The sequence below is a fragment of the Tamandua tetradactyla genome, chromosome 1, assembly GCF_023851605.1.
Source record: "Tamandua tetradactyla isolate mTamTet1 chromosome 1, mTamTet1.pri, whole genome shotgun sequence".
Taxonomy (NCBI): Eukaryota; Metazoa; Chordata; class Mammalia; order Pilosa; family Myrmecophagidae; genus Tamandua; species Tamandua tetradactyla.
Genome location: NC_135327.1, coordinates 39,182,171 through 39,198,119, shown reverse-complemented (window position 1 = coordinate 39,198,119; position 15,949 = coordinate 39,182,171). Strand labels below are relative to the sequence as shown.

The window sequence follows — 15,949 nt, the reverse complement described above, 5'->3', positions numbered from 1 at the left end:
CACCGAACCAGAATGACCCAAAATACGTGAGGAACACACTGCAAACACTGAAAAGGGAAATAGACACATATACCATAATAGTTGGAGACTTCAATTCACCACTCTCATCAATGGACAGAACATCTAGACAGAGGATCAATAAAGAAATAGAGAATCTGAATATTACTATAAATGAGCTAGACTTAACAGACATTTATAGGACATTACATCCCACAACAGCAGGATACACCTTTTTTTCAAGTGCTCATGGATCATTCTCAAAGATAGACCATATGCTGGGTCACAAAACAAGTCTTAACAAATTTAAAAAGACTGAAATCATACACAACACTTTCTCAGATCATAAAGGAATGAAGTTGGAAATCAATAATAGGCGGAGTGCCAGAAAATTCACAAATACATGGAGGCTCAACAACACTCTCTTAAACAACAAGTGGGTCAAAGAAGAAATTGCAAGAGAAATTAGTAAATACCTAGAGGCGAATGAAAATGAAAACACAACATATCAAAACTTATGGGACGCAGCAAAGGCAGTGCTAAGAGGGAAATTTATTGCCCTAAATGCCTATATCAGAAAAGAAGAAAAGGCAAAAATGCACGAATTAACTGTCCACTTGGAAGAACTGGAGAAAGAACAGCAAACTAATCCCAAAGCAAGCAAAAGGAAAGAAATAACAAAGATTAGAGCAGAAATAAATGAAATTGAGAACATGAAAACAATAGAGAAAATCAATAAGACCAGAAGTTGGTTCTATGAGAAAATCAATAAGATTGATGGGCCCTTAGCAAGACTGACAAAAAGAAGAAGAGAGAGGATGCAAATAAATAAGATCAGAAATGGAAGAGGAGACATAACTACTGACCTCACAGAAATAAAGGAGGTAATAACAGGATACTATGAACAACTTTATGCTAATAAATACAACAATTTAGATGAAATGGACGGGTTCCTGGAAAGACATGAACAACCAACTTTGACTCAAGAAGAAATAGATGACCTCAACAAGCCAATCACAAGTAAAGAGATTGAATTAGTCATTCAAAAGCTCCCTAAAAAGAAAAGTCCAGGACCAGACGGCTTCACATGTGAATTCTATCAAACATTCCAGAAAGAATTAGTACCAACTCTCCTCAAACTCTTCAAAATAATTGAAGTGGAGGGAAAACTACCTAATTCATTCTATGAAGCCAACATCACCCTCATACCAAAACCAGGCAAAGATATTACAAAAAAAGAAAACTACAGACCAATCTCTCTAATGAATATAGATGCAAAAATCCTCAACAAAATTCTAGCAAATCGTATCCAACAACACATTAAAAGAATTATACATCATGACCAAGTAGGATTCATCCCAGGTATGCAAGGATGGTTCAACATAAGAAAATCAATTAATGTAATACACCACATCAACAAATCAAAGCAGAAAAATCACATGATCATCTCAATTGATGCAGAGAAGGCATTTGACAAGATTCAACATCCTTTCCTGTTGAAAACACTTCAAAAGATAGGAATACAAGGGAACTTCCTTAAAATGATAGAGGGAATATATGAAAAACCCACAGCTAATATCATCCTCAATGGGGAAAAATTGAAAACTTTCCCCCTAAGAACAGGAACAAGACAAGGATGCCCACTATCACCACTATTATTCAACATTGTGTTGGAGGTTCTAGCCAGAGCAATTAGACAAGAAAAAGAAATACAAGGCATCAAAATTGGAAAGGAAGAAGTAAAACTATCAGTTTGCAGACGATATGATACTATACGTCGAAAACCCGGAAAAATCCACAACAAAACTACTAGAGCTAATAAATGAGTACAGCAAAGTAGCAGGCTGCAAGATCAACATTCAAAAATCTGTAGCTTTTCTATACACTAGTAATGAACAAGCTGAGGGGGAAATCAAGAAACGAATCCCATTTACAATTGCAACTAAAAGAATAAAATACCTAGGAATAAATTTAACCAAAGAGACAAAAAACCTATATAAAGAAAACTACAAAAAACTGCTAAAAGAAATCACAGAAGACCTAACTAGATGGAAGGGCATACCATGTTCATGGATTGGAAGACTAAATATAATTAAGATGTCAATCCTACCTAAACTGATCTACAGATTCAATGCAATACCAATCAAAATCCCAACAACTTATTTTTCAGAATTAGAAAAACCAATAAGCAAATTTATCTGGAAGGGCAGGTTGCCCCGAATTGCTAAAAACATCTTGAGGAAAAAAAACGAAGCTGGAGGTCTCACGCTGCCGGACTTTAAGGCATATTATGAAGCCACAGTGGTCAAAACAGCATGGTATTGGCATAAAGGTAGATATATCGACCAATGGAATCGAATAGAGTGCTCAGATATAGACCCTCTCATCTATGGACATTTGATCTTTGATAAGGCAGTCAAGCCAATTCACCTGGGACAGAACAGTCTCTTCAATAAATGGTGCCTAGAGAACTGGATATCCATATGTAAAAGAATGAAAGAAGACCCGCATCTCACACCTTATACAAAAGTTAACTCAAAATGGATCAAAGATCTAAACATTAGGTCTAAGACCATAAAACAGTTAGAGGAAAATGTAGGGAGATATCTTATGAATCTTACAACTGGAGGTGGTTTTATGGACTTTAAACCTAAAGCAAGAGCACTGAAGAAGGAAATAAATAAATGGGAACTCCTCAAAATTAAACACTTTTGTGCATCAAAGAACTTCATCAAGAAAGTAGAAAGACACCCTACACAATGGGAGATAATATTTGGAAATGACATATCAGATAAAGGTCTAGTATCCAGAATATATAAAGAGATTGTTCAACTCAACAACAAAAAGACAGCCAACCCAATTACAAAATGGGAAAAAGACTTGAATAGACACCTACCAGAAGAGAAAATACGGATGGCCAAGAGGCACATGAAGAGATGTTCAATGTCCCTGGCCATTAGAGAAATGCAAATCAAAACCACAATGAGATATCATCTCACACCCACCAGAATGGCCATTATCAACAAAACAGAAAATGACAAGTGCTGGAGAGGATGCGGAGAAAGAGGCACACTTATCCACTGTTGGTGGGAATGTCGAAGGGTGCAACCACTGTGGAAGGCAGTTTGGCGATTCCTCAAAAAGCTGAATATAGAATTGCCATACGACCCAGCAATACCATTGCTAGGTATCTACTCAAAGGACTTAAGGGCAAAGACACAAACGGACATTTGCACACCAATGTTTATAGCAGCATTATTTACAATTGCAAAGAGATGGAAACAGCCAAAATGTCCATCAACAGAAGAATGGCTAAACAAACTGTGGTATATACATACAATGGAATATTATGCAGCTTTAAGACAAGATAAACTTATGAAGCATGTAATAACATGGATGGACCTAGAGAATATTATGCTGAGTGAGTCCAGCCAAAAACTAAAGGACAAATACTGTATGGTCCCACTGATGTGAACGGACATTAGAGAATAAACTTGAAATATGTCATTGGTAACAGAGTCCAGCAGGAGTTAGAAACAGGGTAAGATAATGGATAATTGGAGCTGAAGGGATACAGACTGTGCAACAGGACTAGATACAAAAACTCAAAAATGGACAGCACAATAATACCTAATTGTAAAGTAATGATGTTAAAACACTGAATGAAGCTGCATCTGAGCTATAGGGTTTTTTTTTTTTTTTTACTATTATTACTACTTTTATTTCTTTTCTCTATATTAACATTTTATATCTTTTTCTGTTGTGTTGCTAGTTCCTCTAAACCGATGCAAATGTACTAAGAAATGATGATCATGCATCTATGTGATGATGTTAAGAATTACTGAGTGCATATGTAGAACGGTATGATTTCTAAATGTTGTGTTAATTTCTTTCTTTTTTTTTTTCCTTTCTTTCCGTTAATAAAAAAAGAAAAAAAATTAAAAAAAAAAAAAAGAAGAGGCAAATGACTCTTTTCAAAGCCAAGAGACAGGAAGTTAACTTCTGCTTCCCATTATCATGGCATAAATAGATTCCCTACTAGCCTTCCCATAGTCAACAACTCTGAAACTGGACAAAAAATACAATGTGACTGTTTTCAGATGTAGAGATGCAGCACAAATCTGTGATTCTTGGGGCAAGGGAAACACACAAGATAAGATAATGATCGTCCTGGCTTTCTGCCTGGAGACACTCTCCAGACCACAGTATAGGCAGGTAGAGGTTAAACAGACCATGGATGCCTCATTGAGGTGAGGAGTCAAAGATGGGAGTATAGAGCTGCTGGGGTGAAATAGGAGGGGCAGGATGCATAAGGGGATTGAACTGTGCAGAGAAGGAGCTTCAGAAATCTGCATAAAGATTCCCATAAAACTTTGTCCAAAGGCTAAGCTGAACTCATGTAGAGCAAAAAATATATAAGGCCTGAGAGAATGAAATTGTTGGGGAACTGTGAGCTACGTGGAGATTCTGGAGTTTGCATAGGAATGGGAGATATTGCGGTTCCAACTACCAGAATGGGAAGATGTCACTGAATGTTCTATGCATTGAGTCAAGGCCCCTGAAATTACATGACTTGGGAGTAGGGCTAACAGTCTGCTCTCAACTAAAGGCTACTCTAGGTTCACCCTAACAAAGCTTAAAAGTAAGCGTCCACGGGCGGGCCACGGTGGCTCAGCAGGCAAGAATGCTTGCCTGACATGCCAGAGGACCCGGTTCGATTCCTGGTGCCTGCCCATGCGAAAAAAAAAAAGGCAAGCGTCCAAAGGATCAAACTGATTGGCATGTATGCTGGTTTGAAAGTGTGGTATACCCCAGAAAAGCAATGCCTTTTAATCCTAAGTCAATATTTTGGGTGTGACTTTTTGATTAGATGACTTCCATGGAGATGTGACACATCCAATTGTGGATGTGGCCTTTTGATAAGATGGTGATGTGACTCACTCATTTGAAGTGGGTCTTGATTAGTTTAATGAAGTTCTTTAAAAAGGGAAACATTTTGGAGAAAGCTCAAGCCAACAGAGATGCTTAGAGAAGAGTTGCTTCAGAGCCAACAGGAACACAGACATTTGAAGATGCTTGGAGTGCCAAACTCAGAGAGCAAATGCCTAGACACGTATGTCTGGAGATGCAGAGTCCAGCAGATGGTGCCATGTGCCATCCCATGAGATATTAAGAGACCCAGAATCCAGAGTTATGTCCTGGAGGAGCTAAGTGAAGGCACATTGATGCTTAGAGAGGAAACCACTGGCATGAGAAGCTGGAAGCTACAGAACCGGGAACAAGGACCAGCAGACACCAGCCACATGCCTTCCCATGTGACAGACATCAGCCTTTCTTGAGTCAAGGTGTCTTTATCTGGATGCCTTAGCTTGGACATTTTTATGGCCTTAGGACTGTAAATTTGCAACTTAAAATTCCCTTTTCAAAAGCTATTCTATTTCTGATGTCTTGCATTCTGACAGCATTAGCAAACTAAAATAGCATGTAAAGTAGATGCTTGCTAGGACAAAAACTCAGCATTCAACAAAATCCAGACCTCAGCAACATTCACAATGCCTAGCATACAATTTTTTTTTTAAATTTGTTATTTTTTTTGCTGTTTTTACGTCTCTTTTGTGGCTTTTATTCCATGACACAATCCCCCTCCACTCATGTTTTTGTCCTTCATGTAATTTGTTATTTTTTTAAATGCAAAATTTCCCATTTTAAGTGTACAATTCTATGGCATTAATTACATTCACAGTGTTGTGCTACCATCACCAAAACCCTTTCATCACCCCAAACAGAAACCCCACACTCAGAAAGCAATAACTCCCTGGTATTATTATTATTGTTACCCTCTCCTCCTGGCCTCTGGTAACCTCTAATCTACTGTTGTCTCTATGAATTTGCCTATTCAGATATTTCATATAAGTGGTACCCTGCAATATTTGTCCTTCTGTGCCTGATTTATTTCACTTAACATAATATCTTTAAGGTTCATCCATGTTGTTGCATGTACCAGAACTTCATTCTTTTTTATGTCTAAATAATATTCCACTGTGTGTGTGTGTATATATATATATATATATCATATTTTATTTATACATTCATTGGTTGACAAACACTTTGGTTGCTTCCACCTTTTGGCTATTATGAGTAAAGCTGCTATAACCATTGTTGTACAGGTATCTTGTTCAAGTCCCTGTTTTCAATTCTTTGGAGATAGATAATAAAAGTGGAATTGCAAGTTATATAAAGAAAGCTTAGATATACAAGGGAGTAGGAAAATGTGGCCCATAACTGGAAAGAAAATTAGTCAATAGAAGCAGACCCAGAAATGACAGCATAGTTGGAATTAGCAGGCAAGGACTTTAAAACAGCTATTATAAATAGATTCAAAGAAAAACATACCAAATTGGAATCATATTTATTATATTCCACATAATTGAGGAATCTCAATAGAGAAATCAAAACTATAAAAAAAGAACTATGAATCCAGACCTGGCACCATGGGATCAACAATTACATTCTGACCAGAAGGGGGAAAAGACGTGCAATTATAAAGTATCAGCAGCAGAGAGAGTTCAAATCGAGTTGAGAGGCTACTCTTGGAGGTTGTTCTTACCCAAGCTTTCGGTATACCTTGCTACCTATCATAAGAACGTCAACCACCAACCAGGACCATTCCAGCCAATCCTAAAGAACACCTAGGGCAATATATAAGATTCTACAGGAGTTCCAGGCACTAGAGTAACTTTCCAGAAACTTACCTCCAGATGGGTCCCTGGTCCAGATAAGTCCTGAAACCTAGAGGGGCCAACCTCTCCAGAACATCAGATAGTTACATCTCCCTACCCCATATTACTGACAGGCCCTTCCAATGTAAAAAAATTTAGAATTGCCATAGCCCAAACAACCCCAAGTGAGAGGTATGAAAGATCAAAGTTGATGATGGAATTATATATAGAAGATAGGACTTAACAAATTAATACAAATGCTGAATCATTAAATTGATATCTCTTTTGGTCTGCAGTATTGTAGAGCAGCTAGAAGTAAAAACCTACAATTGTGAAATTGTAACCCATGTCAAAATCTGAAATATGTTCTACAACTAATTGTGGTGCTGTGCTTGGAAATGTATAGCTCTTTTGTATATATTATTATTGTGAACAAAAAAAGAAAGAAAAAAGTTGATTGTAATGATAAAAAAGTATTTAAGCCCTCTAGCCTCCTATATTCTGGAGCAACTAGAATGAAAAATATGAGAAGATCGTATGGTAGCCCAGGACAACTCTGGAATCTGTCCTGTAACCATTTTTTGAAGAGTGCTTCGAAAACTATTGCTTTTTTATTTCTTTGCTTTGTATATGTTATACTATACAATAAAAAACGTTTTTTTAAAAAAAAAAGGTGCCATCCCAACCATTTCACCCAACAGACGTCCAGCTGAGCTGTACCTGGGCCCAGCAAGCACTTCCCTTTCACTTTTCTTGAACACATGGTTTGCCTAGGTCCCTTTTTTGCACCTCACTTCCCTTTCCAAATTCCCAATCCCACCCCCTCCCATTCCTCTATCTGCTCATGTCCACAACTCAACATTCTTTCAAAGGCCAAAATAAAGAGATAGGTGAGTCTCCTAAGAATGCCAATGATGGGGATAAATCGATTTTTAAAAGACATGTGTCACTCTTTCCTTTGACTTTTCCATTTTTATGTACAGTATGGCACAGTAGTTCAATTCACAGACTTTGCCGGGGTGAAAATCTGTGCCCCACTGCTTACAATCTACATGAATGAGTTAGGGTATGTGTCTTAGTCTCCTAGGACTGTGGATACAAATTACCACAAACTGAGGGGCTTAAAATAACTGAAATTGATTGTCCCACAGTTCTGGAGGCTACAAGTCCAAATCCAGATGTAGGCAGAGCTGTGCTTCCTCTAAAGTCTACAGGTTCTGGTGGTGGCTGGCCCGCAATCCATGGCATTCTTTGGCTTGTGGCATAATTTAATCTCTGCCTCCATCATATGGCTGTTTTCCTGTCTATTGTCTGTGTCCAAATTTCCTCTCCTTAGAAGGACACCAGTTATCAATCATATGGAATTGGAGCCCACCCTGTGGTAGTTAGATTCAGTTGTCAACTTGGCCAGGTGAAGGTGCCTAGTTATGTTGCTGTGGACATGAGCCAATGATATATGAACCTCATCTGTTGCTCATTACATGTGCAGTCGGCTAGGAGGCGTGCCTGCTGCAATGAATGATGTTTGGCTGGTGCTGAAATGAGAGATCTCAACGTAGCACAGCATAAGAAAGAACCTCAGATGAAAGTTAGCTGCCTTTCCTCTGAAGAACTAATGAAATAAATCCCCTTTTATTAAAAGCCAATCCATCTCTGGTGTGTTGCATGCCAGCAGCTAGCAAACTAGAACGCACCCAAATCCAGTTTGGCCTCATTGTAACTAATAACGTGTTCAAAGATCCTGTTTACAAAGTTCCCATTTCAAGACCCGGGGTTAGAACCTGAATATGTTTTTGCAGGTGGGGCTGGAGGGCACAATTCAATACATAACAGTGTGGAACACCAGCTGCTCTTACAGAAAACCCCCCAAATCTCAGCATCTAAGCCCAATAAAAGTTAATTTGTTGCTCATACAAAATCCAAAGTGTATGTTTCTGCTCAGGAGGTACTTTTCATGTGGTCATTCAGGGATCTAGTTTCCTTCCATCCCGTGTGGCTCCACGATCGCTCAGGGACTCAAAGTCCTCTATTGGGTCCTCTGCATTCAGCTGCCAGATGGGAAAAGAAAGTGCAGAAAATCATGGAGGAGGTTTTTGTGGCCATTTGTGCATACAATCCATTGTCAAAACGCAGTCACACAGGACAAGCTACAGTGACTCAGCAGGCCGAGTTCTTGCCTGCCATGCCAGAGACCCGGGTTCAATTCCTGGTGCCTGCCCATTAAAAAAAAAAAAAATGCAGTCACACAGTCACACCTAAGTGCAAGGGAAACTAGGAAATACATTCCACCCAGAAGCTCAGGCGGAATTAAAAATGGGTTTGGTTGTATCTCTGTGGCGCTGTGAATCCTTGGAAAAGTTAATGTCTCCGAGCCTCAGTTTCCTCATCTGTAAAGGAGGTATAGGAACAATAGCTCCTTCATGGGGTCAATGAGGGGGTTAAATGATTATAACATCTGCAATTAGTTAATCTTGTATCTCCCACAGAGTAGTTCAAAATCTAGGGGCCAAGCAAGGAGTGCTTTAACTTTTTCTTCCTTTTCAGTAAAGAAAATAGTAAAAGAAGAATTCTTGTGTAGGGGGCTGGCCCATGACATATTTTCATACAAAAGAAATCCTTTTACCTAAAAAGTTTGAGAATCATTCCCTAATGGGCCTAGAGTACTTTTTGCACATAGTAAGTAATTAATAAAATAACCAGTGCTACACACTCTACCAGCAGCTTCTATGTGGATGATAGAATTAAATTCTCACAACAAAATGTCCCAAATTAATGCAAGATGAGAATAACAGGGGAAAACTGTGTGGGGAGGGGGTTGTATACGGGAATTCTTTGTATGTACTGTGCATTCTTTCTGTAAATCTAAAACTACTCTAAAACACTTTATTATTCAAAAAAAACCTCAAATAAACAACTGAATTTTTAAAAAATCTCACAACAACCAAGGCAAATATAATATCCACCCTCCCCCCATTTTATATAAAATGAAACTGATCTCTGGAGGAGTTAAGTAATTTGACCAGAATTGGAATTGGAACCCAGTGCTATGTGATTCCAAGGCCATATTTTTCCTTCTGCTGTACCTTGTGATTAAACAACAACATTATTCAAAACAATCAGGTGCCATCAACAATGTTGAAGAATTCTATCGTGTCCTTCATTCTCCAACACATGTGTGTGCAAGATAATTTTTTTTAACCATTAAAAATATTTTTAAGTATTCTGGGCTTTTGCAGCTCAGAATGGTAAATTGAGAACATACGCACCACCCCTCGAAGCCAGCCATTTGCCAATGCCCAGCCTCTGCTGGTAGAAGTTTTTGCCTGAGGCTTGGAGTGCCCACTGAGAAATAACAATGGTCACTTGCATTAATGGCCCTGATTTATCACGCCTCCCTTTGCCCTGTGAATTGGCAGCTCCTCCCATAGAGAGGCAGGGTACGTTCCCCACCCTCTTCATGTCAGTTTTGGCCAGGTTACTTGCTTTGGCTGATGGAATGTTAGCAGATGTAGCATGACTGAAGGCTTGAAGAGTGTTTGCCAGATTGGGCATGCAACTCTGCTATACTACTGGCATCAGGGAGAGCTCCCCCAGGGCAGCTGCTTCCCCTTCAGTCGGAGCTTCAGAATGGAGCCACATAGAGCAGACCTGAGCCCAACCCTCGGAGCAGAGCCATGCCCAAGCCGATCTTGCAGTGGAGCCACCCAGCCAAGCAATTCTAACTCAGTCAACCTCTAGACATGATCCAGCCTGGTCAAAACCAACAGAGCTGCCCTGCCCAGCCCAGCCAAGATTAACCAACCCACAAATAGATAAGTCGAATGAATGCCTGCTGTATGCCACTGAAGTCTTGTGGTTGCGTGCTCTGCAGCATATCGTAGCAATTGCTAAGTGATACAGATAAGTCCCCAACACTGTGAAGGCAGAGATTGCCCTGTTAACTACTGAATATACAGTACCTAGTATGGTGTCTACTAAATAATAATGCTAATGAATAACTATTGAGTGAACAGATAACGAAGAAATGAATGAATGCTTGACAGTCAAAGGAAAACACCGAATGAACTAGAATGCAATGCCTATTTTGAGTTTCTGGTTTTATGCGTACCAATGCACTTTAAATATACTCTCTCTAGGGAGTGAATCCCAAGGGCAGAGGTGGCTCAACCACCATCCATCATTTTCCAGAACAGCTGTAACAACAGGTGAATAAGGAACCATAAGTGTAAACTGTTCTCGCCCATGGCATCTTGGATATGTTGTTACCAGCCAGGGTCTGTTGTCGCCAGGATATGAAGGGAAGAGAGAGGGAAGGGTGAATGTTGAGCAATATCAACCCTAAATTCCAGAAATGCCCTGTGTAGTGTTTTGTTAATGGCTGGTTACTCCATAATATGTTTTGACAGGTTTGAAATTGGCCTCATGTAGGCCAACAATGAGGGAGAGTGGTGCTTACCTAGCAGAAAATCTATACTCCCTAGACACCCACTTACTGCCAGAGAATCCCAAGTATTGACCTTCAATTCAGCTCCCATGGGATTCGGGGAGAGCTGAGATATGGGGAGCTAATCTGTCCACACTCCCAAGCACTTTGGGGCTGACATTTAGTTATTTCAAGTCACTAAACAGGAAGCATACTCCTGTTGGACTTCTATTGACATAGTCTGGAGTGACTCCCCAGGACAGAATGGAAGGCCTAATTAAATGGGTCTGAATTCCTCCCCAATTCCTCAGTGATGCCTGAAGTTCCTTTAATAAAGTCTCAACATGCAAATTGCCTTAGGAGAGGGAATAAATTATTTTAACTTAACAATTTCTACTTCTGGAGATGAAGATTTCTCACTCCACTCACTCCTGGATCCACACCCCATTCCAAAGGAGGAACACCATTATGACCAGTCGGTTGCAAGGCAAGGATTGGGACATATTTGTAAACAGAATTCCACCCTTCCTAGATCACACAGAAGGGTATTTGAGCCTCTCGTCCTCTTCCAGCCAAAAGGTCAATAGCAGAAACTGGCCAGAGGCTTTGCCCAGTGGAGAGGAGATCTGGCCCTCTTGCTTTATCTTGCTGGTGCCCCTCTTGTTCTCTCTTCTTCTCCCTCTTTCCTGGGGCCAACATGGTAAACAGGGGCATGCCTTTTTTGAATTAGGGAAGAGGCCTGGCTACAATGCTTTCTATACTTTTCTCTCTGATCCACTCTGACCCCCTCCTTCCTTGGGTGCCCTGGCCTTCTGAGTGGCTGGTCTATGTGTATAGCGTTGTAACTATTTGGGTTTACTACGTGGGATCAATGTTAGGCTTGTCCATTCTCTCTAGCCCAGCATTCCAGGGCTCTATGCCCTGCACATTGGGAGCCCAACAATAACTAAGAGAAACAAGGGACTCAACTTCCTTGGCCACTGTGACAGTCAATTCTATGTGTCAATTTGGCTATGTTACAGTGTCCATTTGTTTGTTCACATGAACACTGGTCTGATTGTTACTGTGAGGGTGTTTTGTAGATGGATTTGCAGCTATAGTTAGTATAGTTAGCATCTACGGCTAATTGCATCTATAATCAGCAATGGAGATTGCCCTCAGCAATGTGAGAGATCTCGTCCAATTAGTTGGAGGTGTTAAAAGCCAGTACTGAGAGCACACTAGTGAGTGGGAAGGCAGGAACACAGAGCCACTTCGTATCAACAGCCATGGCAGCCCAAGTTCTTATCATTGGCAATGGAGGAAGGGAAAAATACAGTAGCCTGTAAACGTGTGCAGTCTCATCACGTGAAACATGTGTTGGTTGCCCCAGGAAATGCAGGTACTACGTGTTCTGGAGAGATTTCAAATACTAACATCTCAATCAGCAATCATGTTACCCTGGCTCAGTTCTGCAAAGATGAGAAAATTGAATTTTTAGGCCCTTTGGCTGCTGGAGTTGTTGAGAAACTGACAACTGCTGAGGTGCAATGCTTTGGAACTACCAAAGAAGCAACTTAGCATCCAGCAAAAGGTTTGCTGAAGAGTTATAGACCAAGGTGGAATTCCAACTGCAAAATGGAGAGCTTTCATCAAACCTGAGGAAGCCTGTAGTTTCTATTTTCAGTGCAGACTTCTCTGCTTTGGTTGTGAAACCAGTGGTCTTGCAGCTGGGAAAGGGGAAGAGCAAAGAAGAGGCCTGCCAAACTGTACAGGAGGTTATGGAAGATAAAGCTTTTGGAACAGCTGGAGAAACAATTGTCATTGAAGAACTTCTTGAAGGAGAAAAGATGTTTTTCTAGTTTGCTAGCTGCCAGAATGCAATATACCAGAAGCAGAATGGCTTTTAAAAAGGGGAATTTAATAAGTTGCTAGTTTACAGTTCCAAGGCCAAGAAAATGTCCCAATTAAAACAAGTCTATAGAAATGCCCAAACTTATCCATCCAGGCAAAGATACCTTGGTTCAGGAAGGCCGATGAAATTCAAGGTTTCTCTCTCAAGTGAGAAGGCACATGGTGAACACAGTCAGGGCTTCTCTCTCAGCTGGAAGAGCACATGGCGAACACAGCATCATCTGCTAACTTTCTCTCCTGGCTTCCTGTTTCATGAAGCTCCCCGGGAGGCATTTTCCTTCTTCATCGCCAAAGGTTGCTGGCTGGTGGACTCTCTGCTTTGTGGTGCTGCAGCATTCTCTGCTCTCTCTGAATCTCCTTCATTCTACAAAATGTTTCCTCTTTTATAGGACTCCAATAAACTAATCAAGACCCACCCAAATGGGTGGAGACATGTCATCACCTAATCCAGTTTAATAACCAATCTTGACTAAATCACATCATCCAGGGAAATGATGTGATTACAGTTTCAAACATATAATATTGAATAGAGATTATTCTACCTTTTTGAAATGGGATTTTGATTAAAACATGGCTTTTCTAGGGGGCATACTTCCTTTCAAACCAGTACAGATATCTTGTCTGTGTTTCACTGGCAGAAAGACTGTGGCCCCCATGTCCCCCAGCACAGGACCGTAAGCCACTGCTGGAAGGAGATCATGACCCCAACACAGTGGAGATGGGGGCCTATTGTACAGCCCCTCCTTTTACTACAAGTTAAAAATGCCGTTCTTCAGAGGACAGTGGACGGCACGCAGCGGGAAGGTGCTCCATACACAGGGCCTTTGCATGCTGGTATAATGCTGCCCAAGAATGACCCGAAAGTTCTGAAGTTTAATTGTCATTCTGGTGATCCAGAGTGCCAAGCAATTCTCCCCCTCCTTAAAAATGACCTTTATGAAGTGATGCAGTCTAGTTTAGATGGTCTGCTCCACACATCTCTGCCCATTTGGCCTGAAAACCATTCCGCCATAACTGTTATCATGGCAAGTAAAGGTTGCCCTGGAGATAACGCCAAGGATGTGGAGATAACAGGGTTTCCTGAGGATCAAGCTTTAGGACTGGAAGTGTTTCAAGCAGGTTCTGCCCTGAAAGGTGGCAAAGTGGTAACCAACGTGGGTAGAGTCCTTATGGTGATGGCCATCTGGGAAACTCTCTGGTCAGCCCTTGAAGAAGCCAAGGAAGGGCTAACCGGTATGAAGTTAGAGGAGGCCATTTATAGGAAAGATCTTGGTCATTACGCCATAACTTTCCTCCAGCAGCCCAGATAAAATTCTCTGACCAAGGTTATCAGCGCATAATTTCAGAACTGGCCTAAATGGCTATGTAGAAAGGTCATTCTGTATTCTTTTCTCTCTATGGAACTCATGTGATCTAGGTCTGTATTTAGTCTGAACCAAAACCAGTTACAACAATATTCGTATTAAACGGAAACAGCATCGTAATAGGTCCTTATGTTTGAAAAGTTTAGCAAAATCACAGTGTAGATCAGGACTTTTATTCCTTGAGTTATCATATCTTTGAATATTAAGGATGCATTCCATAGTTCCTGGTTTTGACAAAAGAATTCATAATGTGAACTTGGGCTGTCTAACTTTTGTAATGTAATTTCATTATATTGTAACTGGCAGGTTCATTTTACCACTGCATTTATGTCTATTATTGAAATGCATTTTCTTTACCCTTTTTTTAAATTCATTTATTATTGGCATGTACAGTATTCCACTGAAAAATCAATAAACTATTAATTTTATTTAAGAAAAAAAAAAAGCCAGTAGTGAAGATTTTAGAAGTCAGAAAGAAGAATTTCTGTCTGCTTCAGTCAGCCAACTTCCCCTGGGGAACACGATTTCACCTATTTCAGTGTTTCCAGCTTGCAGCCTGCCCTAAAGGGTTAGAATATGCCAAATTTTAGAACCCCCTTTATCAGAATTTCCTGCTTTCAGCCTGCCCTACAGAATTACAGAATTCAGACTTGGGAGCCCTCGTGGTCACATGAACTAATCCCTATAATTTTATATATAGAATACTAACTGCCTCGGTCACTGTCCCTGTCTGAATGTCTAACGGCAGGCTTGAGGGCAAAAACTGTGGTCCAGGGTAGCTTCAAGATGCCTGCTTTCCTGGCCCCAGTACCATGCCAACCCCATAATTAGGTTTAACAACAATAAGGTACAAATGACTTACAGTGGATTCTTCCTGAGCTTTGGTGTCAGGAAGGGGGCCAAAATGGAGCAAAAGGTAAGGGAGAAATTTTAAGCACCTGGAAGGACAAGGTGCCAGTACAGGATATACCAAAATAAAGACTGCAGTTGAAAACTTAGCACCATTGGGTGCTGCCCACCTCGTGGAATGCATAGCTGAGGGAAATGCTCCATTCAGTGTTCAGTGTGATAACCAGAGAGTGTTTTGTGTGTGTGTGAGAGTCTAGAAATTACTTGTTAAGGAATTCTCACAGACGGAAACCTCTTTATTGATACTGAAGTTTACAGGCCATGTTATTTGGTGGGATGGAAAGGGGAAAGGGATGAGAAAGGACACTTTTTAAGGAAGAAAGGTACAGGAGGTTGAGAATGTAAAGCTAGGAAAGGATGTTGAAGGGCCCCTAAAATAATTCTGCTTTTCTTTTTCATATGGTTACTTGTCTGGGTCACAGTAAAATCAAAGCACCTACTCAATTTCTGGCATGGTTTTGCCCTTGGGAATAAATGTTAGAGGAGAACATAATTTGGTGATAGAAGAGACAAAACAAGAAATTTAAAATATTTTAACATAAAATGCTTTATAAATGAGTGATTTTACCAGAACACAAAAATTACCTTTACTTCTGAAATACTGTCATAGAATCTTGAACTACTTCCATTAAATTATGGGCACA

General features: G+C 40.2%; 1 pseudogene; it reads left to right on the top strand.

Annotated features, from left to right (window-relative positions):
• Positions 1-12,407: 12,407 nt before the first annotated feature.
• Positions 12,408-14,342, top strand: LOC143684126 (trifunctional purine biosynthetic protein adenosine-3-like; annotated as a pseudogene).
• Positions 14,343-15,949: the final 1,607 nt, after the last annotated feature.